Source organism: Lactuca virosa, chromosome 5, assembly GCF_052849685.1.
Source record: "Lactuca virosa cultivar CGN04683 chromosome 5, Lactuca_virosa_CGN04683_v6, whole genome shotgun sequence".
Classification (NCBI taxonomy): domain Eukaryota; kingdom Viridiplantae; phylum Streptophyta; class Magnoliopsida; order Asterales; family Asteraceae; genus Lactuca; species Lactuca virosa.
The window spans coordinates 401,372,671-401,396,069 of record NC_136430.1 but is presented as its reverse complement, the minus strand read 5'-3'; positions in this window follow the sequence as shown (position 1 = coordinate 401,396,069).

The following is a 23,399-nucleotide window of genomic DNA, read 5'->3' as shown; positions in this document are numbered from 1 at the left end:
TTTCAAATTCCTATCATTTATCGAAATCTGTTTAGATTTTAAACTTATATGTATTGACCCTCCTGTAATGAATATGTACAAAGTCACAAAGACTTGTCAACAGTCATTATAAGGTATTCCAATGGAGATCAACTCCATGGAAACTAAGTCTCATATTCAAAGTACATTGCTTTGGACATGCTTCTTGCATTAAGCTTTCTAATCTTACACAGATAACTTCCACCTATGGAGACAACTCCATATTCTCATTTTGACTATCACTTCTGAATAAGAGATGCCTCTTTTCAGAATATGCCAATATGGTCCTTCCAAAATTAGCACTATACTTCCAACTGTCCCTAAGCAACCAATCTTTGGTAAACCTCAGATTGTCCTCGACAATTACTTAATCATTTTAGTCATATCCAATTCTAGACCTTTTCCCTTCTTAATGCCTCTGGGCATTTGGAAAAATTTAGAAATGACAAATATTATAGCACATGCAATCGATCCTGTACCCAAAGCAAATGGTACACGATTCATGATGTCTCACATAAATACATGATTCTAGACCAGTCTTTTGCTACAATATTTTTATTTGCCATGTTTTCAAAATTTGACTATGAAGAGGGATGCCGTAATCATAATCGAATTTTAAGAACGCAATATATAGAATTTCCTTAAGTTGAACCAATCCAACATGAAATTCATATATATATATATTCTTAACTAAAGATGATTAAGGTCTCAATCTAAGCCTTTAGAACTGAAATGAAGTATATCCTCTCCCTTAATTATAGCAAAACAACTTTTTCAATCCCTGCAGCCTCACGAATTGAAACTTTTGTTTTCTATAATTAACATTGCTAACTTGCAACACTAACAATAATTATCATGCTCCCACTAACATGATGATTATTAGCATAACACTTATGCTCCCACTAGCTTTGACATGTACTCAGAAATCAGCTGGACTTCTAGAAATCAATACTTTATTGACATTCTTACCAAAGTTCAGATTTCTGATACGAGATGCTTTGATAAAACTTTATCAAAATCATACACCTTTCCTTAGATAGCATGCATGTGTGTCTAAACAATTTCAGAACTATGAAAAGGGATGCCGTAATCATAGTCTCAATTGTTTAGACCTTTTGCCATCTGCTTCAAATCTACTTGGTGGAAATGTTTCCTCACCATCATTTTCATGAATCGGAGAGAAACCTTATGACCCTTATATTTTATGGTGTATGTGTTCTTATCCATGTGAATCGTCAAAACCATAGTCACAAGACAAGGATAATGACAAATCCAAACTCATATGGACTGAACTTATGCAATCTTAACTTCTTGCCACCTGGCAGTACAGGGCCTGCCATTGCTTCCAAGTTGTTATGCAACCAATTGAGAACTTTCAGAACTCCTATGCAAAGCCAACTTTAACTGGAATGGGCACAAAATATGTCAACGCGATAGGTTATAAACCTCAAGTCGTGTGCTAGTGAAGAACCTCAGGTTTTATTCTTGATTAGTTCTTGAAATTCTTTTTAGGATCTTTAAGACTCCCACTATCCTCTTGACATATAAGACTATCTTTCCAAATATTCAAGAGATAGTGCGGATTCTTTATCAAGACAAACACTTCACACAATTGGCCTTAGTTGGTCTTTGTTTTATCCAAAACATCACAACTTACCAATTTCAAATGTACAAGAGTAGGACACTTTTACTCTTACATTTGACAAGTGTTTTAAACCTTTCTTTAAGATATGTCACTCAAGTTACAATCTTGGAGTATGACTCTAAAAATTATTTTGGAACGAAGTATGACTCATCTTCCTGATGTAACCATTTCAACAGTTCATGACTCCTCTTCTTAGTCATAAGAATGCACTAAGATGACCTTTAGAGGACTAATTGTGATATGATTTCTAAATCATTAATATGATCACAAACATGATACTAAAGTACTCTCCCATCTTTTCAGATTTGAGAAACTTTTATCTTTCTGCCTAATTTGATTCTTCCCATTCGTTCTGTCATACATTGAGACTTTTCCAATGTTTCAGAATTATACTTAAACTTGTAAGTATAACCATATTTACTAAACTTTAGTAAATCAAATAGTCTTAATGAGCTTTGTGGTGGACATGACCAGTGCACAAGAATGTGTACTCGATCCCTTTAGTCCTTCACTTGACTCACACATCCATGTGAACAAGTAATTAGTCTTGATTTTCCAATGCTTGAAAGTTCTCATTCATCATACTATTCAACTTGCATGATTCCAAGTTTCGGTCCAATTGAAACTTGGGCGATGAGGAACTTTCCTGATTTGGTAAATTTAGACACTACCACAAATGAAAGAATCAAATCCATTTTCCAATATTGCTGTCAGTGGAATCATATAAGCAACAATTTTCCACAAATGCCATTGTAAGGATACTTCAAATAAATAAAGTTAAACAATTTTCTTTTATTTTAAAACTTTGCGGAAAAACTTATCCTTACAATCCACATGGAAAATTGTTGTTATCTATTCCTTAGCAATATATCATAACTTCTTAAGCAACTGCTCAAAATTCTGATGCGATCGAAATCCACCTTATAGACCGGCTTCGTGAATGAGGCCTACTAATGGTAAGACGACTTGCTCTTATACATATAATATATTAAACTTTTAATATTATAATAGTATAAGGGTGTATTTTAGACATTTAAAATACTTGGTGGTTTAATCTATTAATTAAACTATACTCTTAATTTAATTAAATTTAAACAATGTCATTATGGAATTATTAATTCTCTTTTAATTTAACACTTTAATTATCTATTAATAAAGTCAATAAGAGTTAATTGAATTATTCAATAAAAACATCATAATTCCAATTATTAAATTCAAAATTAAAACCATTTAATTAATTGCTTAAGTTATGAACCCACGAGTTTTAGAATTCAATTCTTTTTTTTATGATAAAAAAACTTTTTCCAAATTCCAAAACTTGAGGGCAAGTTTTGTAACTCTTGAAAACTTTTGGATTCCATAACTTATGGAGTTAAATACTTGTTTTATGATGAAACTTTTCATGTTCCATAACTTAAGAACAAGTTATGGAATTCTTTAAAACATTAAGACCAAGTTTTGTAACTCCATAAAAAACTTTGAATCAATTTTTTTAAAAACCTTTTCATATCCATAACTTATGGAGGTTTCAAAAAACTCTTTAGATCAAACTTTTAAAACTAATAAAATAATCATATCATTTTATATTTTACTAAATTTGACCTAATTCAACTCATATAGCAAATGATTCAAATTTTACAAATAATTAATTTTTCACAAAAACAAGTAATTATCTTAAAATTTGACAAACGTCATGTTTTTTTTCCTTTTTTTTTCAACTTGAAAATAAAACATTTGCATCAATATAACAGAAAACAACCCATGGCTCTGATACCACTGTTGGGTTTTGAGCATTCTAACACTCCTATGGTGTACATGCAACCCTATAAACCTTGGATCTATGTTTTTCCCTATTATACATGCAAATATTAACTATTCCAAGGTTTCATCCTAACTAGCATATTATGAAGCACCTATACTACAAAGTTCTAGTTAGATGACATACCTTTTGATGTAGCTTGATGTCTTCAAGCTTTAAGAGCTTAGCCCCAATAGTGTGGAAGCCTCAAATGGAATCACAAATCACCAAAACACCTTGGAAGAACTTGAGAGAATATGTATGCACACTAAAATCGGTCCACTCTTATTTTCACACACTTGTGTCAATTTTGTGAGCCAAGGACCCCTTTATATATTATGGAGGATTATGGTTACATCCATGTAAACCCTAATACCCATGACCTTTCATTTACATAGGATCCATGGGTTAAAAGCTCCATTGACCATCCATGAAAGCTTAGCCCAACCTAAATGAACTTGGCCCATTCCATATATATAAGAGTCCATATTTAATTAGTTCTTTTTGATCACTTAATTAGTTCTAAACTAATTCTTGATCAATACTAATTAAATAATATGATTCCATATTAATATATTAGAACTTATAATATATTAATATAAATCATAAATATACTATTCTCAAAAGACTATCCATATAAATTGTGCCGGTGAAGTGCAACCCAAATGGACCATGCCGGGTCGGGTCAAGTACATACCAAATATAGTTATGGACTTAGACATTAATCCAACAGTACTCGCACTGGATCAGCTCGGTTAGGTTGACTCGGTTGGGTCGACCTGGCTGACTTAGTGGGTTTGACCAGTTGACTTTGACTTTGAATTTGACCAAGTTTGACCTTGAGGTCATTTTGGGATTTTGATGGAATTGGTCATTTGGTGGAAATAGGTATCGATTAGAGAGTTGAGATTCAGAGTCAGACCTCATCAGTTCTGTTCAGTTGCGAGGTGAGTTTTCCTCACTGTACTTGCGGGTCGAAGGCACCAATGCCGGCCCATTGGATTGATATCCTGTTATGCATGCTATTGCACTGTAGTGATCGTTTTGATCGGTATCCTGGTGTATAGGATGATGCTATGCTTAGTGATCTGTAGATCTGTCTGAATGGATGTAGACTGTTATACAATTATTTGTTATATGTGCATATGTTTGGTCGGTGGCTGAGGCTTCACTGCTTTGTGCGTAAGCCAACAGGCCGGGACATACCAACCCGATGGTTGAATGGGCTCGAGGGTATTCCATCCCGAGGATGATTGGCCCCATAGTATGTTGGCATTCCAACCCGATGGTTGAGGGGTCTGGGGCATTCCAACCCGATGGTTGATTGGACCCATAGTATGTTGTTATTGTATATGTGTTATTTGTCTGTGTTGGTACTTTAAGGAACTCACTAAGCTTTGGGCTTACAGTTTTGGGTTATGTTTTAGGTGCCTCAGATGATCGCGGAAAGGTGAAGGCGTGATCGTACACCTCCTCGTGTTTTGATTTATGATTTTGGGAAAACTATGATATTAAACATGTTTTGAAAACTAAATTATAAATAATGATGATTTGTGGATTGGTTTTAAAAGTTTGAATTTTTCATGAAATTTATGGATGTTACACCATGTGTCGTTCGCCTACTGGTCCACGTCGGTATGTCGGATGGCGCATCCGACCATGCTACCTGTCATCATTTTGTGGCACCATGTGTCACACTCTAAGTGGGCCACATCGCCGTATCGGTTGAAGAGTCCGGTTACGGTCTTGCTATGTAGCGCGCTCACCACGTCATCAAGTCAGGTATTTTCCTGAAATCTTCGAACTACCTTAACTTTTGCATACGAGCTTTGTTTTCGACGTTCTTTATATCCCCAAAATACTCTCGACGAGCTCTACCACTTTCCATTAGACCTCAACAACTAATTCTTACTCTATTTTAAATTTATAATATTATAGACATTAGATTGTTAAAGTCTGTGCGAAAATCATAGTTATTTCATACGAACTCCGTTCTCGATTGTCGTTATATCGATGGATTCATATTCACGAGATCTTCAACTCTCATTTGCATTGTTTTGGCTAACAATCACAATTTTAATTTTGATTTCTGTGTCGCACACTACTATACTGAAACTTTGAAAAATCACAACTTCCTCATACGAAGTCAGATTAGGCGTTCTTTATATGCACGATGCAGCTCTTACGATTCCTATGATTTTCATTTAGATTACTTAGGCTAATAATCAATAGATCTATAACTTACGTTTTACAACACCCTTTGCCGTATAGGGCTGAACGCGAAACTTCAAAGGATCATAACTTTTTCATACAAAGTCATATTTAAGTGCTCCTTATACCCACGAGATCGTCATCATGACTACTATATCCTTGGTTAATATTATTTATCCTAAATAACCTTCTATTTAAAAGGTTATTTTGTAACACCCGGAATCCAGGAGGCCAAGTTGGGGAAGGATAAACCCTAAGTCAATGAGTCAACTCGTCGAGTTCAAGGAAGAACTCGACGAGTCGGAGCGAGTTTCGTGTCGCAGATTAAGTGGCCGACTCGGGGAGTCGGGGGACTGACTCGGCGAGTCTGGTCTGGGTTGGGAAACCTTAATTTCGGGACTTGGTGCCCTATTTAACCATCATATTCTCATTCCCTCAGCCTCATCTTCAGCTCCCAGACCCCAAACCCTCACCCACGAAACCCTAGTGCATCTTGTGAGTGTTTGAGACACCTTGGTGTGATTTGTGTGCTCTTGAAGAGGAAGAGGAAGAAGAAGGAAATTGAAGGTTCAAGAAGGAGGAAGTAGATCCATAAGACACACTCCATTTGCTACATTTCTTGGTAATCAAGTCTTCATCTTGGCTTTTGGTTTATTAGATCTCCTTATAGTCCCTTTTTGGAAGGTTTTTCGTCCAAGAATGGTTGTCTTTGGGTTTTGGACGTCCCCCAAGCATGATCCTTTCAGATCTGGAAGTAATTGGGGTGGTTAAGGCATAAAGGTGCAAGATTTATGCCATTAGGGAGTCCCATGCAAGCTTAAAGAGATTATTATGGCCTTTTGGAGCCCTAAAGGCCATGCAAGGAAGTAAAGCACAGGAGTTTACGTGGTTATTGGATGTCTAGAGTCTAGATCTTGTTTTCCCTGCCTTGGTTTGGTGTAATAAGGGTTTTGGACCATGGAGTTATGTCTTAATGAGCTAGGGTTTTGTCTAAACCCATTAAGAAGGAGTTGGGATGGGTAAAGCTGGAAACTTTACCCTTAATAAGTCATTTCCAGAGTGTTTTTGAAGTTTGGAGTTCAGATATGAAGTGTAGGGGCTTAAACTATTAAGATGGCCCAACCAGACTGAGGGACTCGGCGAGTCCAAGGAGGGACTCGACGAGTCGAAGTGTATTGTACCTTTTTTGTTCAAGCTAGAACTCGGCGAGTCTGCGAGTTGACTCAACGAGTTGATTTGATGAACCGCGAGTCTGTTTAGCCAGGGAACTCGGCGAGTCAGGGGCTGACTCGGCGAGTGGGTTCAGGATTTCAGTGTTCTCGGTTTTTGTACTCGACGAGTTGAATGGGCCACTCGGCGAGTTGAGTTAACTTGGGGTGTTGACTTTTACCATTGACCGTTGACTTTGACTTTAACCAAGTTTGACCAGATTTGACTTTCGAGGGTGTTGTGGTCTAAGTGTTATTTTGGGGTATTGATAGTTCGGGGAGTCGAAGGATCAGTAATCTGGGGGATTGCCAGCTAGCAGCCAGAAGAGTATCAGCAGGTCTTCAGCAGTGAAAGGTGAGTCTCCTCACTGTGTGCATGGGTCTACGTCCACAATGCCGACCCATTATGTTTATGTTTATGTATAGTAGGAAGACCCGGGGGTTAGCCCTAGGCACTTATTGTGATATGTTTCGGATTTAGATCCGTTACCGGGGTTAGCCCGATGCAGTTTATATGTTCCGGATTTTGGTCCGATGTCGGGTGGTACCCGAGGCAATAGTGTATGTGTAGTTATACTTGTTGTCTTTGTGATACTTGTATGTGCCTGGTAGGGAGATGAGTTCGGGCGAGGTCCCGTATCTCATCACTAGCCGAGTATGGACGGGGTTCCGTATCTCATTAGTAGTAGAGTAGGGGCGAGGCCCGAGTTAGGAGGGAGGTGAGTGTGGGCGGGGGCCCGTATCTCATTATCAGCAGGAGTGTGGACGGGGTTCCATGACTCGTCAGTAGCAGGACAGGGGCGGGGCCCAAGATAGGCGAGGCCTTAGATCAGGAGTATAGTAGAGTATATTTAGCTTACTTGTGTTATGTTATATGTCTGCTCAGTGGGCGGGGCCCAGAGACAGGCGGGGCCTAAGAGAAGAGATCTGTATACCGAGCGGGGCTCGATGCCAGGCGGGGCCTGATGCCGGGCGGGGCCCGATGCCGGGCAAGTCCTGATGCAGCGGGCGTGGGCCCAGTATGTGGTTATGTATGTGATATGTGGTAGATTGGGGAACTCACTAAGCTTCGTGCTTATAGTTTTCAGTTTTGGTTTCAGGTACTTCCGGTAGCGGAGGGAGGAGCTCGGGGTGATCGCATGGCACACACCATAGTTTGATTAGCCTGGGATGTTTAACTCTGATAAAAAGAATATGTTTTGAGATTCTACTCTGATTGATATAACAGTTTTGTTTATGAATGAAATGGTGAATAATTATGGCTTTCACTAATGACTTAAAAATGAAATTTTCGGACCGTATTTTTGGGATGTTACAAGTTGGTATCAGAGCCTTGGTTTGAGGGATTCAGATGCACTCTCGGGTGTGTCTGAACTCAAACTGAGGACTTGGTATGAAAGTTTTCAAAGGGAAATAATTTTTATAAAAGAGCTTTGAGAAAAAGAAAAAAGATTTTGAATGAGAAAAGAACTTTGAAAAAGAGAAAAAGGGTGTGGTGCATGCAATCAGCCGAGCTCAAGTAAGTTCTCCCAAATTACCTATACAAGTTTATGTTATGATATGTGTATTAGAACTGCATGCTAGTTTAGGACTTAGGATCTAGGAGGATTCCTTATGTGCCTGTTATATGTGTATGAGCTTTATGAGTTGTATGCTAGTACAGATTCCTGAGTAGGGGATAGAACAATTTGATTGGATTATGTGGTTAGTTTTTCCCATTGTCTGAATGCTGCTTGCTTTGTGCTTGTGGGAATTTTAGTAATGCGAGCTAGCTATTAAGTGAATATGCTAAGTCACATGTGGCACAGACTGGATAATCTCAGAGTGACAAGATTTGACCCTATTGCGCAACTCTTGTTTGAGTCCAACCGTTCTAGGGATGAGTCTTTTACTCGAAGGATTATCTGATCTCTGTTGTATGTGGCTATATTCATAAGGTAGCTAGTTGACATTACTGAGAAGTCCTTCAGCAGCTGAGGACGGAATAAGATAGAGGATACCCTAGGGCAAGCCGAGGATGAGAATAGTGCTGGGAGCAGTGTTAGTAGCAGCGAAAGGGACTTGGTGTAGTCAAGGCAACTCTTGAGGAAAGTACGGATAGATGTGGAAGGTAGTAGGGGCCCATACTACTGAAAACAGAGGATCTGTACTCGATTCAAGAAGGGCTGAGATAAAATCAGGGAACTTGTAGTGTGTGTGTGATCCCTCGGTAGTGATGTGTATTCTGATGGTTGTTATGGCATGTTTTCAGCATGGTGACGTTGCGTGAGAGACCAGTGGGCGGATCAGGCGCCGGAGAGGGATCAGGCTCAGATTCAGGAGCCGAGCAACTCGAGGAGCGGATGAGGGAGTTTATTTCAGCTGAGGTTACGCGCAGTATTCTAGACCAGACTCCTGTTATCTTTGGTTTGGTCAAAGAGGGTATTTTGGAGCTTCTGAATGAGAAGCTGGGAGGTTTTCGTACTGAGATAATGGCCATGATGGGGGCGTGATCGCTGACATTCCAGGAGTTCAGAGCTTGTGGAGCTCCAGATTATCATGGGGCTAGGGACCCCATTGCTAGTGGCAGGTGGTTGGCTGATGTCGCCAACGCTTTCCGTACGAGCCGGTGCCCTGAGGGGGACAAGGTCCGACTTTCCTCCTGTGTTCTAAAGGACAGAGCATGGGATTGGTGGGAGGAGGTTGGTCATGCCATTGGGATAATGTCGCGTTGGACGCGATGACATGGAGTGATTTCTCGACCAGGTTCAGGGCCGAGTTTGCACCAGTGATTGAGGTGCAACAGTTAGCACGAGAGTTCCAGGATTTGCGGCAGACTACAGAGACAATGGCGGAAATCACCGCCAAGTTCAGGGAAAGGGCTCTTCTTGTTCCGCAGTATGTCGCGGACGAGGAAATGAAGAAGGCCCGATATCACGAGATGCCGAGGAGTGACATCAGGGAGTTTGTGAGCAGGTCCAGCTGCAAGACGCTGGAGGATATGATTGCTCGGGCCAGGGAGATGGAGATCGATCTGGAGCACCTCAGGAAGAGGAAGCCGGAGGAGGTTCAGGTAGCTGCAGGTTAAGGCAAGAGACCCAAGGGGTCGGATGTGAGATCGAGAGGTCATCAGGACCGTAGCCGCTGTGGGAAGTGCGGCAAGACACACGAAGGTGCATGTAGGAGTGGAAGTGGTGGCGATTCTGGCTGCTTTAGATGCGGCCAGGTCGGTCATTATAGCAGGGATTGTACTGCTGCCACCACCCAGGGATCAGACCTGATCTGTTTCCATTGCAGTCAGCGGGGCCACAAGAAGGCCCAGTGTTCGAGTCTGGTTACTGCGGGACAGGTGATAGCACCTGCCCCTGCGACTTTGAGGATCACCGACGGATGGCAGGGCCGGGCGGAGGCGCCTACGACACGGAGCAGAGCGTACCCGTTGGTTTCAGATGATATGCGAGCAACCCCTGATGTGGCAGGTGCGTATCCTTTATCTTATTACCAGTTTAATTTATGATTTATTTGCTATGGTACTGCATCGGTATTAGTGATTGTACCTTGGGATTCTGTTTCCTGCTTATGATTGAGTTATATGCCATCTGCATACCATGGATTTTAGAGTAGTAGCCCGTAGTTGTACCCTTGTAGAGCGGGTTACTTAGGATGCGGTCGTTGTAGCAAGCGTGAATTGGGACTCTAGAAGTATTTTGACAGCTTTTAAGGACGGTAGCGTCTTGGTATGGGTTGGTTTTGGAACATTAGCAGTAGTAAGTGTCGGTTGTCAGTAAATCGACCATTGGAAGGAGAGAAGGATTGGAAATCCTTTCCAAGCAAGTGAACTGTAAGGAGCTGGTTGAATCGAAGTGGGGGAGAACCCTCCAAGTATGCAGGAGCAGAAATAATGCGAAACTAGGAGGAGTTCGCGACCTTTGAGAAGGGAGGAAAGCAGCCCAAGGGGCTATGAGAGTAGAAGTGTACATGTGTGGGGAGTTTGGGAAACTTCCCAACGTTGAGTTCGTGCATCGCGAAAACTGATGGCTGGTTTGGGAAACCAGATTGGGGAGCCTCTAACAGGACTCGAGTGAGTCAGGACATTAGACTGTGTGAATTTTTGACATGAAATGTTTCGGGTTGAGAGGTAGTGGTCGAGACCAGCATGGAGAGTGTTGTAAGACTGTGGGTTAGCCGCAACATTTATTAGTAGCCAGTTAGAGGAGTGTGGGCGAGGACCCGTATCTCCTAGTTAGCGGAGGGTGGGCGAGGCCCGTATCTCCTAGTTAGTATGATCATGATCAGGTAAGGGATAGTTCGTTGATATTCAATGTGGAGTCAGGCCTGCATAGCCCTACATAGGTGAGACCTGAGGGAGAGGCCACTCCAAGATATAGTGGGTGAGACCCGTGGGCGAGGCCCGTGTATTTATAGAAGCTCAGGTGGGACCTGGTAGAGACCGTAGGGTCAAAGTAGGGGATCGAGGATCCCAGGGTTTAGGGAGCCAGAGTGGCAAGGTAGACAACGCAGTTTTAGATAGCTGAAGTTTACTTCGAAAGCCGCTGGGAGCGACTAAGAGATGAAGTTTAAGTCCAGTAACCGGTAGGAGTCCGGTAGTCAAGATGATGACAGATTAGTTGGGACCAGGGTGGTCTCGGTTCATTCGGTGAGCGGATAAGAGACAACATAATCTTCGGACAGGGACAACGATAAGAGGATTTGTGCGTGGAAGTAGTTAGTTGACTGGGAGGTGCTAAGCCACTAACATCAGGATTAAATAATCTCAGAGTGAGTGATTTGACCTTGTTGCGCAACTCTTGTCTGAGTCTAACCGTTGCACGGATGAATCTTTTACTCGAAGGATTATCTGATCCATTCGCTGGGAGGAGTTTTCAGCATCGCGATATGGAAAGGGAAAGCATTCAGTAGTAATCAGGGAAGTGGCCAGCACTGGGAGTGGCTGGAGATGTAGATACGACAAAGGATATGGCCTTCACAGAAAGAGGGAAGGTTGTTGTTTTTTGGGAAGTTGCCTTGGGAAGGCCAGTGAACGTGCAGGAGAAAGGGGTGAACCGCTAAGATGTCCATCATAAGTACTCGGGGAGTACCGAAAGGATCGTCAGCCAGGTAAGAGTAGTGTTCCCAGAATTGTCAGTGATTAGAAGAGCTCACGAGGTTTTTACCTCCAAGGAATTGCTTATGCGGAAGATTGGACGGAAGACCAACGGAAGCGGCCCTCCGAGGATTGGACGAGCAGGGAAAGTATGTATTATATATAGGTATGCTGTGAGAGATTGTAGAGTAGTAGACGTGGCGGACTTCGAGGACGAAGTCTAGTTTAAGTGTGGGAGAGTTGTAACACCCGGAATCCAGGAGGCTAAGTTGGGGAAGGATAAACCCTAACTCAATGAGTCAACTCGTCGAGTTCAAGGAAGAACTCGACGAGTCGGAGCGAGTTCCGTGTCGCGGATTAAGTGGCCGACTCGGCGAGTCAAGGGACTGACTCGGCGAGTCTGGTCTGGGTTGAGAAACCCTAATTTCGGGACTTGGTGCCCTATTTAAGCATCATATTCTCATTCCCTCAGCCTCATCTTCAGCCCCCTCATCCCAAACCCTCACCCACGAAACCCTAGTGCATCTTGTGAGTGTTTGAGCCACCTTGGTGTGATTTGTGTGCTCTTGAAGAGGAAGAGGAAGAAGAAGGAAGTTGGAGGTTCAAGAAGGAGGAAGTAGATCCAAAAGACACACTTCATTTGCTGCATTTCTTGGTAATCAAGTCTTCATCTTGGCTTTTGGTTTATTAGATCTCCTTATAGTCCCTTTTTGGAAGGTTTTTGGATCAATAATGGTTGTCTTTGGGTTTTGGACGTCCCCCAAGCATGATCCTTTCAGATCTGGAAGTAATTAGGGTGGTTAAGGCATAAAGGTGCAAGGTTTATGCCATTAGGAAGTCCCATGCAAGCTTAAAGAGATTATTATGGCCTTTTGGAGCCCTAAAGGCCATGCAAGGAAGTAAAGCCCAGGACTTTACGTGGTTATTGGATGTCTAGAGTCTAGATCTTGTTTTCCCTGCCTTGGTTTGGTGTAATAAGGGTTTTGGACCATGGAGTTATGTCTTAATGAGCTAGGGTTTTGTCTAAACCCATTAAGAAGGACTTGGGATGGGTAAAGGTGGAAACTTTACCCTTAATAACTCATTTCCAGAGTGTTTATGAAGTTTGGAGTTCAGATCTGAAGTGTAGGGGCTTAAACTGTTAAGATGGCCCAACCAGACTGAGGGACTCGACGAGTCCAAGGAGGGACTCGACGAGTCGAAGTGTATTGTCCCGTTTCTGTTCAATCTAGAACTCGCCGAGTCTGCGAGTTGACTCGACGAGTTGATTTGATGAACCGCGAGTCTGTTTAGCCAGGGAACTCGGCGAGTCAGGGGCTGACTCGGCGAGTGGGTTCAAGATTTCAGTGTTCTGGTTTTTTGTACTCGATGAGTTGAATGAGCCACTCGGCGAGTTGATTCAACTTGGGGTGTTGACTTTGACCATTGACCGTTGACTTTGACTTTGACCAAGTTTGACCTGATTTGACTTTCGAGGATGTTGTGGTCTAAGTGTTATGTTGGGGTATTGATAGTTCGGGGAGTCGAAGGATCAGCAATCCGGGGGATTGCCAGCTAGCAGCCAGAAGAGTATCAGCAGGTCTTCAGCAGTGCAATGTGAGTCTCCTCACTGTGTGCATGGGTCTACGGCCACAATGCCGACCCATTATGTTTATGTTTATGTATAGTAGTGAGACCCGGGGGTTAGCCCTAGGCACTTATTGTGATATGTTTCAGATTTAGATCCGTTACCGGGGTTAGCCCGATGCAGTTTATATGTTTCGGATTTTGGTGCGATGCCGGGTGGTACCCGAGGCAGTAGTGTATGTGTAGTTATACTTGTTGTCTTTGTGATACTTGTATGTGCCTGGTAGGGAGATGAGTCCGGGCGAGGTCCCGTATCTCATCACTAGTCGAGTATGGACGGGGTTCCGTATCTCATTAGTAGTAGAGTAGGGGCGAGGCCCGAGTTAGGAGGGAGGTGAGTGTGGGCGGGTTCCCGTATCTCACTATCAGTAGGAGTGTAGATGGGGTTCCATGACTCATCAGTAGCAGGACAGGGGTGGGGCCCAAGATAGGCGAGGCCTTAGATCATGAGTATAGTAGAGTATGTTTAGCTTACTTGTGTTATGTTATATGTATGCTCAGCGGGCGGGGTCCAGAGACAGGCGGGGACTAAGAGAACAGATATGTATACCGAGCGGGGCTCGATGCTAGGCGGGGCCTGATGCCGGGAGGGGCCCGATGCCGGAGTTAGTCTGATGCCGGGCAAGTCCCGATGCAGCGGGCGGGGGCCCAGTATGTGGTTATGTATGTGGTATGTGGTAGGTTAGGGAACTCACTAAGCTTCGTGCTTACGATTTTTAGTTTTGGTTTCAGGTACTTCCGGTAGCGGAGGGAGGAGCTCGGGGTGATCGCATGGCACACACCATAGTTTGATTAGCCTGGGATGTTTTACTCTGATAAAAAGAATATGTTTTGAGATTGTACTCTGATTGATATAACAGTTTTGTTTATGAATGAAATGGTGGATAGTTATGGCTTTCATTAATGACTTAAAAATGGAATTTCCGGACCGTATTTTTGGGATGTTACATATTTATTACTCATAAAGCATATAACGAATGATTACCCTATTCTAGGATTTCAATTATAAATAATTATATTTTAATGTCTAGACTGAACTTACGGGCGTTACAATTAACCCCCCCTCCCCTTATGATGATTACGTCCCAGAATCGTACAGAACAAAATAGCTATGAGTAGGGATTCCTTAAGTCTCTTTTTATTCCCTAAGTATATGTTTATTTCATTACTTGTTTTTACACAGAGCTATCCCTATCAACTTGATCCTCAGAAAAACATACTTTTATCACTTAGTCAACTATAACTCATGACACATCATGGTTCTAGGCCAACATGGGATGAATATATCTAAGATCGTTCCCTTTTACCTATCGGTATAGGAAAAGGTTTCAAGTTCCCTCACGATATTTAATGTTGTTTTATTATTTTCCAAAAAAAGAAACCCTTCTACCATTTTCATATCCATAATTGAAGATAATAACTTTCTCTTAGCTCTTGGTACTATGACTCTCCTGGATTTTGACATCGAATCCGAAGTCGGGTTGCGTTTTGTACTTTCTCCTTAATGGTTGGTTATCTATCACTTGGGTTCGAACCTCCACTTTCTGTTGTTACTTACAATCGATTGAGGCCCATTATGGCTCATGCTTATGTGATTTTTTAGCCTTATTTATTCTTGGAAGACACTACTAGTTCCTATATTAATGACTTTATCATCGTTAGTGTAGTATCACTGCTTGCACTTGCAACGAGTATTCCTCTCATATCACAATCATGGTCTGATCAAGATTTCATCAAGTACGAAATTATATACCAATGTACATGCGTATAAAATGGTATAAGAGGGTAATACTAGCAACATCAATGGTTTCTAAACACAGATACACAACAAACATCCTTGTGCGTTCTTTCATCCTCTTTACAACAACCGCAACTCTAATGCCTTGCCAAACAAGTGTAAAACTCCTTGGATTTTTAGCCGTTGGTGGTGTTCAAACTTGGACCCGCTCTTCATCCTCTGTTAGATCTTCAATCCTACACTTCGATTTACTAACTTGATTTTGGAGACTCCTGCTCCTACTCATGTTGGGTCATAAGCATAATCATAAGATAATGTCTTTACCTTGGTTATAGTAATAGGATGAATGGTCACATTCTAATGACCTTCCTATTTGTACAGTGCAATGAACTAGACTCTTGTCTCTATGAGTTAAACATTACCGTAGAAGACACATTCCTTCATGTTATAATACAATACAATCCAATCATAGCAGGTAGCAATTCTAGTTACTGGCTTCTTAATCCTAATGACGACTGAAATTCTTTTATTAATCACTTTGATCACCTCTTTCTCCAATCCTTGACTAAAGTCGGTCTCTACATCGGACATGGTCCTTTAAACCAATCAACTCATTTATACAAATTTAATTTAGTCATACTCGATCCTTCATGACCACTAGGTTCTGAACAAAATCACTTTCCTGGTTATCACCTAAGACAGGTAATGAAAGAAAACAGACAAAACAGACTCAACTACTAGTTCCTTAGTAACCTTGAGACTCTTCCTGATTTAGGTATGGATCATGTGCTTCCAGTAGTACATATCTATACCACCTTTCACACCTATGCATACTCATCCCATGAATTTCCTCATAGTTCCAGAGACACTTCTGTACATATTAGCCATAAAACAATTTAACACATACGAATGTGTCCAAATAAGCACATGTCCGAATAAACTCTACTAGGAATTCGCATCTGTACTAGGCGCCCTATTTTTTATTATGCATTCTACTATGTACATACATATTTTCTTATATTCCCCTTCCAGGATCATTCTCACACATATGCTCGACCAATCATATCCAACTATGTGCTTCTTTATCTCTGCATCAATAATCTACACAAATTTTCAACATTAAAGAGATCTTTAGGAATTCCTCTACTAGAATGTTATCTTCATAATAACGGGTTTTGCTCCTCCATCTTTGATTGTTTAGGAATACGTAACTTCAATTATAATTATACTTCCAAACTCTCCGTACAAATTCTTGGACACTTACACAGCTCCAGAAGAGTGTTACATTGAAGGATGAGGGCTTACTTGCTTGATCCTTCCTTCCTTCTCCCAACTTCTTCCTTCTTTGGCTTAAAAAACACCAAACTAGCTCACAAATGAGAGGGAAAGATGATTAGGGTTTTCAAAGGTCGATTTGGAGAATTTGAGGCTGATAGAAGGCCAACACTTGGGACTTAAGGGGATTATATAGGGTGCAAAACCCTAAAATTAGGTTTTTTCTCAACCAGCGGCTCCACGTCGTGTTGGTCCATGAAAATGTGCGGCCCAAAAGTTCTTAACATGTCGTGGTGAGGCTTCACCACGCCGTGTTCCAAGGGAAAAGACATGCATGAATGGAATTAATTTCATACCTGAAAAATCGAGATGTTACAACGTATATATGTTATATAGATACCCATATTATACACCAGGGTTAGTTGTTCGTTAGTGTTGAAACACAAGAGAGACACAAAAAAACTAGACAGGTGAACAATTGCAAATTTTTTGGCACTACAAAGATGTCGGAGGATGATGATTCCCATGATCGGTGTTGTGCATATATGTATGATTTCTCTAAGTCCATGCTTCTCCGAAGTGAACATTGGTTAAAAAGAGAAACGAGTGTGACATTATGTCACTGGAACTCCTAAATATGGATGTAGAGAATAGGAGTTGCGTTTAATTATCTAGGACCACTAAGGGATGAATGGTCAGGAACACTTAGCATCATGTGGATGAGTTGATGCCGATTTATAGCCAAAGTAAAGAGGATAAGCATATGTGTTGGATCACTTGAATGACTTGCATCGTAATTTATAAATTCTGTCACATCCCCATTTTCATGGCTATTTTAAAACTTTTTATTTATGCTTATTTAAAACAGATTTTATTTATAAATACGGAATTGGTACCATAAAAGTATTTCTAAAGAAATTTTTTTCATTGATTATTAAAAACTTTGGGATGTCAACACGGATACAAAACATAAGCATAAACATGCCTTATAATATCTTTAGACTACCAGTCTATATCTCTTTGAATCTCTCATCTTGCATGTACCTTTGTACCACTACATATGATACAAAGAAGTTGAGTGGGTCAGGTTGGGAAACCTGGTGACTACATAGGGCTTTCAACCCACAATAATATAGTTAATATGTTTAACTATCAAACACATAATTAACCGAATTATTCATCCCTGTTTTCTTTTATATTAATTTCTAAGAACATATCCTAAGGATCATCACCTACATCCCATTTCATCGCTAAGGACTTCTCCTAATATTCATCGTCTATTCATCAAATTTTATATTTTCATCGATAAGGGCTTCTCCTAATGTTCATCGCATAATCATCGCATTCTATATTTTCATCACTAAGGGCTTCTCCTAATGTCCATCGCCTAATCATGTCATCAAATACATGGTTCTTACATCGCCTAAACTTGTAATTCATCGGTATAGTACATCGCATGAATACACAGTTCTTACATCGCCTGAACTCATAATTCATCACATACGGGCTGCAATCCTGCCGGTGTTCCACTGGACTGTTTAGACTAGTTTGTGGTCGTCATCTATACTCTGGTAGATGATTACATCGCAATCATCACAATTAAGGGTTAGAGCATCTCCTAATCATTTTTCATCTCTCATCTCCCATCTCTCATCACCCATCACTACCTAATACATTCAGATATTTTTATTTTATATGAAAATACGTATATAGTTAAATTGATTAAAATCATGTCATATAGGTTCATCCTATACATATTGCAGATAATAGGCACATATAGCATTTAATTATCTAAACTTTATATCTATGTGCAAGATGACAGTAACTATGCACTCACTTGAAAAGAGTGGATGCCTCAGAATTTAGGCAGAACTTCTCTTTGGTACTTTATATTTGCCTCCAACGTGACCTAGGTACGAATACCACTAAGTCTTAGTATTATATTCCTAGCGGCTAATGATAGTCTATATTCCTCACTAATCCCAACGTCTACATCAAGATCTATCAAGTAAGGAACAACTAGGTATGATCATATTAGAGGTAGGGTACGTTGGTATACAGAGCATACAATTTGGAAATCCCACTTTAAACACCTCACTAATTCAAGCCTAGACATCATCCCCGTAAGTAGATCAATCAGTATAATGACTTGGAGTCACTGATAAATCTTATTTATGGGTTCATAATAATGACTATGAACATAAATATTAGTTACACGAAAATAATATTTAATGTAGCTTAACTTACAGAGATTTTCCTGACGAAAGTCCAAAAATTGTACTAGCGGAATTCCGGCCTGCTTGATACTAGATGTTGGGCTCTCAGGGACCTTAGGGCTTCACCAGATACTTAAAACTAAGAAAATTCATACCAAAAGTAGGAAATCAAGAGAGAAGTTTGGAGAGGTGTGGAGAAAGAATGAGCCATAAGCGAGTATTTATAGCCTGATTTTTCAGACGTGCTCGCCGCGCAAGACAGGGTACGTGTCGCGCCTTATCACTGTAAGACCTCCTAGAAGCTGACTCGTGTTTGATTCTACATGGTGCGACGTATCACTTCTAGAAACATGCGCATCGTGCCTCTATTGCGCGAGGTGCACTCGGGAAACTTCAAAATTTTGTAATTTCTTCATACGAACTCCGTTTTTGACATTCTTTATATCCATGTGTAGCCATCGACGAGATCTACAACTTTCATTTTAAATTCGTTGGCTAGTTCTCAGTTTATTTTTAAAGCTATATTTTTAATGGGCTTAGACTGTTAAAGTCAATCTAAAAATCATAACTCTCTTATACAATATCCATTCTCGGTTGTATTTATATTGAAGTCAATCTAAAAATCATAACTCTCTTATACAATATCCATTCTCGGTTGTATTTATATTGATGGATAGGTATTGACGACATCTTCGATTCTCATTTAGAATGTTTTTCCTAACAATCAATCGATTTGAATTTCGGTTTTTGTGTTAACACAGCTACGCTGAATACTTTGAAAAAATCATAACTTCCTCTTATGAAGTCAAATTTGGAGGTTCTCTATATTCACGCTCTCAGTTTAACGACTACTATGACTTTCGTTTAGATTATTTTTCCTAAATAACCTTCTATAAAAATATCTACTTATTGTTGTGATGAATAATTATCCTATTATCCTTTAATCATCTAGCTCTGTCTTGTGGGCGTTACAATTATCTCCCCTTAGGATGATTACATCTCGGAATCATCAGCAAAACTAGGCTTGTGTAATGAGCATGCATGTTACCTTTCCATCCTAGGTAATGGCCTTAGCTCTTATGTCCTTGAAAATGAGTTTCTAACTCTTGGATTTCTTTACTGTTGGTGGTGGTTAATCTTGTGCTTGTTCCTCATTCTAATTTTTTTCTTCATCAGAGACTCCTTCTCCTTCTAGAATAGACTTAACCTAAGGTATTTACTTTGACTATAGATCTATGGGTCATGCTCTAATGACATTCGATCTAGACTCATGTCTCTTTGAGTCAGACTCAAGCATGGAAGACAATTTCCTTCGTGTTCTAATGTGATATAATCACATTATAGCATGTAGAACTTCTAGCTACAGGTTGCTAAATCTTAATGACGTCTGTGATATTTCTATAGGTCTCTTCAATTATCTTTTCCTTCAAACTAAAGTAACACTCTACATCGAACTTACTTCGTAAATTAGTCAGACTCAATCTACTAAGGTCAGAATAATATTTAATTTCGTAGTCATTACCAAAAAAGGTAATGATGGAAATGAAGAATATAGCTCAATTACTTAGAGACTTAGTAACCTTGTAACTTTCCTTGATCTAACTGTGAGTCCTGTGCTTCTGGTAGTATAGGCCTCTACTACCTTTCACACCTATTCATACTCGTCCCAAGAATTGCCTCGCAGTCCCCAAGTTACCATCCAAGAAAATTAACATAGCGAATCAACACATATAACATAATTAGAGATTTTTATAACTTCTGAGAATGATTACATCCATATCCAAAGCCTATCATACTCTATGCCTCTTATATTAGGCTACACGACTTATTACAATCTATATAAAACATTTTCTTCGTATCTTGTACTTCTGAGAAGCAATTTCTGCTCCATCAAGGATCATATGGAATGTTCTTACCTTTGGCTTTGACAACGTATTCTGGCCCTGCTAGTTTGAATTTCTTTGGGAAATCCTTCGAAATATGCCCCTTATCTCCACATCCGTAACACATTCTATTTTTGAATGTATAGTCTTTGGAATAGTGACCAGCCCTTCCGCACTTATAGTAGGTCACTTCCCCTTTGCATCTCCCAATGTGCTCCTTCCTGCACTTATCACACCATTTTGCTTCATTGCTACCCCCAAGTTTCTTGTCGTTGGGGCTAGGTTTCGAAAACCTCCTCTTTTTGTTGGATTTTGAGAATCCTTCATTAATCCTCTTTTTTTCGAATTCAACCTGGGTGGTGGTTCTTCCTTTGATCATGTCTTCAAGAGATTTGGCAACTCGAATGGCTATTTCAAAAGTAGTTGCTAATTTCACCATTGGACCAAAATTCCTTGGTGGTCCATTAGCAAAACTTTCTATCTTTGATGATTTAGTAGAAACCATGTGAGAAACTAACTTCATTTTCTCGGTATAGACTGCAGCGTACTCATCCATGCTCATGCCTCCTTTCTTCAAATTCTGGAATTCCTTGCTTATTTATGAAATGTATATTTTTGAGCAGTATTCCCTTTCTAACTTTACATGGAAGTCTTCCCATGATATCTTCCATGCTTCTCTCTTCAGGATAGTGAGGACCACTCGTTTCCACCAGCTTAAAACACCAGTCTATAGTTGTCTGGCTGCGAAGATTGTCTTCCGTCTGTCTCCACAGTCGCAACTCTCAAATTTCATATCCATTTTTTAAATGCAATCCATTATTTCCACTAGCGTTGGCCTTCCGGAAAGTCTTGGTGGTCAGGATGCCATGAAGTCTCCATACTTGCATCTATCTCCACCAACCTCTTCTTTAGTATTGTCTTTTCTACTCCTTCATGGTTCAGCCTGCCTAATGACTCTACTACACTTTCCTTTTTCCAGTTGTTCCTTATTCAAATCAGATTGCACAATTGGTGTAGTAAGTTTATCCTTATTCTCATGAAGTAGTTGTCTTGTCTCCTCCATTTGTTCGTCTAACATGGGTCACATCATTGCCTGAACTTCTGCCATTGTGATGGGTTCGGGTGCATGTGCAACGACCGATGCATGAACCATCACATGCTTAGGCTCAAGTTGTCGACTTTTGTTGGTATTTCGTATTCCACTACGAGTCTTCACCATGACGATCTATACACCGAAGCAGGCGTTTAGTGTACAGAGACGAGAATATAGATAGGGAAGGGTTAGACACATAATTTTCCTTATCACTCTGAAAAGCTATATGTCAGTTCTAATACCATAATTAAACATTTAGAAACCTGAAAACATAAAATTTCCTAATCATGGTTGGCAACAGACCTTAGATCTAATCAAATAATATCAATTTAGACAGGCAACCTAAGGCATGCTATAATTTAAACCATTTAGCACATAAAGCAAATTAGGCATCTTATCCTAAAGTAAGCTAGTTCTTGTGTCGTTTCAGGTGTATTACCTAAAATATAATAGACACACATCTCACAATTATCGCTTAGCATTCTAAGTTTAAGTATAGAAATCCTTTAAATTCCTAGTTCGATTAAACTAATGCTCTGATACTAACTGTGGCATCCTTATTTTCATGACCATTTTAAAACTTTTTATTTATGCTTATTTAAAACAAAGTTTCTTTATAAATGTAGAATTGGTCCTATAAAAGTATTTCCAATAAAAAAAATTTCATTAATTATTAAGAATTTTGGGATGTCATAACTGATACAAAACATAAGCATAAACAGGCCTTAGAATATCTTTAGACTATCAGTCTACATCTCCTTGAATCTCTCATCATGAATGCACTTTTGTACCACTAACTGTGATACAAAGAAGATTGGTGGGTCAGGTTGGAAAACCTGGTGAGTACATAGGGTTTCTAACCCACAATAATATAGTTAATATTTTTAATTATCAAAAAAACAATTAACACAATTATCCATCCACATTTTCTTCTATATTTATTTCTGAGAACATATCCTAAGGATCATCACCTACATCGCATTTCATTGCTAAGGACTTTTCCTAATATTCCTCGCATAATCATCGCATTTTATATTTTCATCGCTAAGGGTTTCTCCTAATGTTTATCGCCTAATCATCGCATTGTATATTTTCATCTCTAAGGGCTTCTCCTAATGTTCATCGCCTAATCATCACATTAAATACATGGTTCTTACATCGCCTGAGCTCATAATTCATCACCTACGGGTTGCAATTCTATCGGTGTTCCACTGGATTGTTTATACTAGTCTGTGGTCGTCATCTATACTCTGATAGATGACTACATCACAATCATCGCAAGTAAGGGTTAGGGCATCTCCTAATCATTTTTCATCTCTCTTCTCCCATTTGTCATCACCCATCATTACCTGATGCATTCATATATTTTTATTTTATATGAAAATACTTATATAATTAAATCGAGTAAAATCTTGTCATATAGGTTCATCCGACACATATTGCCGATAATTGGCACATATAGCATTTAATTATCTAAATACTTCATATTTATGTGTAAGATGAAAGTAACTATGCACACACTTGATAAGAGTTGATGCCTCAAAATTTGGGCATAACTTCACCTTGGTACTTTATCTTTTCCTTTGACGTGACCTAGGTACGAAT